The 3,994-nt window shown below is 36.7% G+C and overlaps 1 pseudogene; it reads left to right on the forward strand.

Annotated features, from left to right (window-relative positions):
• The first annotated feature begins 3,362 nt into the window (after positions 1-3,362).
• Positions 3,363-3,454, forward strand: LOC132670686 (small nucleolar RNA U3; annotated as a pseudogene).
• The last annotated feature ends 540 nt before the right edge of the window (positions 3,455-3,994 follow it).

Consider the following 3,994-nt stretch of genomic DNA (forward strand, 5'->3'; position numbering starts at 1 on the left):
CTTTGCTTTCAAACAAAAAAGAAACTGGGTCAAGTTATTCATAGGAAAATACTAGGCAGACCGTTGTCACTCATCCCAGGAGCATTTCTTTGCATTAAACAATTTTGAGAAAATACTAATTCATACATATAAAATCATTTCAAAACATAGAAACTCAAGCACAGTGGAATGGAGTTGGAAAGATATTTTTTAAGGGTGGGTTTTGGTCCTTTAAATCACGATGCTTGTGTATTTCATATATGCGATAAGAGGTGCTCATTTTAGAGAAACTGCTGGAAAATTCACCGTGGCTGAAACATGCAAATCAGCACAGAATGTTTGCTGGAGGGTAAATCAGAGCAATGCCATTGAAGTAGCCTGTATATGCATATCTCATTGGTGACATCTTGAGCTCTGTTAATCAATTCCTATTTGAGATAAATGCATCTGCTTGTATCTCAAAAGACTAGATTCACAGAACCGTGACTAAGATATTTCATAGATGCTCTCCAAGGACTTTAAAAGATAGACGACAGGAAATTTACTAAATCCATACAGCTAACCTGGAGAAAAGGTTAAGCAAAATTCAGAATCCTCCTTAACAGTCTGCAAATTTTGATAAACAGTGTCATAACTTTGTCCTCCTATTTCTAGAGATATTTCATTGTAATGATATCTGTATTACTGGGACTTATAGGAGGTGCTAATTCCTGTCCCAGAAAATAATATATCTCAGAATTTCATTCCCCCATTGACAGGTTCCCTCCAAATATTTTAGAAGCAGGACTTCTATGCTTAGGAAAAAAATGAACAAAAAGTATCTGACAAGGTAATAGAGAAATGGTAGGATTTTTGTTTAGAAGGAAGTGCTACAGAATGTGGCTTACAATTATGCACAGAACTCCTAAGGGCTATCTAAGACATCTTTACCTTGGATTGTTTCTCTCCTAAATCATCTATAATAGAGGCCCCAGGCGTTGGGAAGTAAACCCTGAAGCTCACTGCACACAGACTCTAAGGGGTATCATTTTCATGGTTCAGTTAACAAGAGAAGTGAAACTCACACCATTATTTGACTCACTTAAAATGTACGCTTTTTGTGTTTTAAGCTCTCCTATCCCATGTATTCACAATTATTTGGCCCTTAGCATTCTCCTTGAAACTGTCCTCCTCTGCCTAATTCTCCTCTTGTTCCCTATGACATTTTTTACACCATAGCTTCTAGCTATCCCTCAACCACAAAGGTGGTTGGTTGTTGAAGCTACATCCAAAAATACCAGCTCCCAGGAGCTGTTAGTTCTGTGCTTAGAGTATAAAACGGGTCTCAAGCCTGGGTAATAACTGAATTCATGAATCTCAATTCCCAGATGACATTAATAGCAGCATAGAGCAGGAAGCAGAGTTATGTTAATTTCTGCAGGTAATGTGTGAAAGCAGATAGGGAAAGCTTGAAAGGTCAACATCTGCTGTCATGCAGGAGTGTTGCAAAATGTGATTGGCCAGTAAATGTCAACACCATGTTCTAAAATCTACATGCCGCCCCTTCAATTTAATCTTAGCTTGCAGCCCAGCTAACAATCATGCAGCATGTTTCAAAAGCCCTTGAATTCTAAAATGGAATTGTATGATTGCATTCCCATGGCAATAAGACACCTGTAAATTACAAACTTGTCATTTAATCAGCATAAATATAGGGAGTTTGTGCAACCACTGGAATTTTTTTCATATCTATTTTCAGGGAAGGCTGAAGACCTCTTAATGATTATATACCGAAACGGACTGCAAGTCTAACTGTTGCCATGGTATTATGTACTTCTTTTCTTTTAAAGAAGTGACTGGAATGTAGAGCAGATAATGAATCTAATTGATTGTCTCCTGCTCCACACAGATATACTTTATATTCTCTCCCTTTTGTGCTCTTCCTACCTTTCACTCCAGACTGGATTCACAGGTATACATTTGTTCAGCGACAAGAATGGCTGTTATACAGAGCAACTCCCACCTTATAAAAAAGAAAAATAATCTTCTCTGAAAAATATAACAAAAAAAGTGTATGTAAAAAGAGCGCAGAAGAAAAAATTAGCATTCACTACACATATGTCAGATTAAATTAATGAAGAAAAAGACAATGTTTTTTTGTAAGAAAAAAAAAAGCATAGTCTGTACGCTCATAGTGTCGAAGGTTATGTATAAGAAGTTCTCTTTAATTTAATATGAACTTAAGTTAATGATTCTTAAACTTTCCAAATATTCAAATTCAATGAGTCGTTAGCGTATTTGATAGGTACTAGGTTTTTAGATTATAATTATTAACATGCATTTGCCAACTGGAATCCATTTATAGCACAGACACAAAATTTAATACAATTGACTTTTATCCGCATAGCATTTGCAAATAGACCAAAAATAGAATTAATTTTTTTTTTGAGTTGACACACAACTCTACATTAATTTCAGGTGTACAACAAAGTGATTCAACTTCTCTATATGTTATGCTGTGCTCACCATAAGTGGAGCTACCTTTATCACCATCCAATGCTTTTACAATATCACTGTTTCCTACATAGTGCCTTTTATTCACAGGACTTATTCATTACATTACTAGATGCCGAAATTCCCACTCCCCTTCACCCATTTTGCTTCTTCTCCACCCCTCTTCCCCTCTGGCAACCATCAGTGTGTTCTCTGTCAAAAATAAATTTTTTATAGAGGTCTTTTAGCTTAGGTAATTATTTTGGATAGAATTGTAAATACTTGGCTTCAGAGTACCCAGATTTCCCCCATACAAAATGGACTTACAGACTGGATATAGCAGAAAATGGGTCCTAATAATTTTCTTTGAATAAGATAAACATTTATAGATGAATCAATTTAATCATGAGAGAGATTTGGTCAGAGACCTATGATCTGATGAGGAGACTGGCTAAACCTCAGGTTTTTGGACGCCCTGTCTGAATCTCTTTATCCTTCTTAGAGTCCAGGTAGCATTTTCACATCTCTAAGAATGGCAATAAATAAGTTTTAAAAGAGGTCGCTTTTTCCTTTTTAAAAGGAAATGGATACAGGCACACATCTCTTGAGTTATGGTGTGCCACATTTCATGGGTTAGGTACTCCTGTTAGGGTTTACACAAATTTAGATTAAGAAACAACAACACATGCACCTGGGTGGCTCAGTTGGTTAAGCGTCTAACTTCAGCTCAGGTCATGATCTCACAGTTCACGAGTTCAAGCCCTGCGTCGGGCTCTGTGCTGACAGCTTGGAACCTGGAGCTTGCTTCAGATTGTGTGTGTCTCCCTTTCTCTCTGCCCCTCCACTTCTCACACTCTATGTCTCTCTGCCTTTAAAAATATGAATAGAAATTTTAAAAAAAAGAAACAACAAAGACTATACTTTCAGAATCATTTCTATATAGTTTGTTACTGGAGAAGTTTCTCTGAACGTGTAGAGTACTTGGGGAAAAACACAAAAACGTTGCTTTAAATAGGAAAAGGACCACTAGATAGAAAATGATGAATTATCACAAAACCGTTTGCTTTTACTGACAACTTAAAACGCGAACGTAATGCCTGCCTAACTGTGAATATGTAAAATGTCATTTCCTTTGTTTTAGTGATGATATGCTATGAAGATAAAGCACGTGTCAAAGATGTCCACCTTTCATTCTGCACAAACATTTGTTAAGCACGTACATAAATCAGCACAACTTTGTGCTTTCCACCATGAACTATGTTGGACAGGTTTTTACTTATGCTAAGAAACCCTTTAACTGAAGTATGGGAGTGGGGTGCTGGCTCCCTAATGTTGGCTATGGAACTTTGGGCAAGATGTGCCATACAGGTTGTCTTTGTAAGTTTATGTCTAATTCGAGAATATGACTGACCAGTGAGGACTTCACCACCCTTTCATGCTTAAACTAATAGATGTTAAGATGTTATGGACGAATATACAATTGAATGAATCAGTATGAAGGATGCCACATTTTACAGAAATCTTAATAATGGAGCTATACACG

The sequence above is a fragment of the Panthera onca genome, chromosome B3, assembly GCF_046562875.1.
Source record: "Panthera onca isolate mPanOnc1 chromosome B3, mPanOnc1 haplotype 2, whole genome shotgun sequence".
NCBI lineage: Eukaryota > Metazoa > Chordata > Mammalia > Carnivora > Felidae > Panthera > Panthera onca.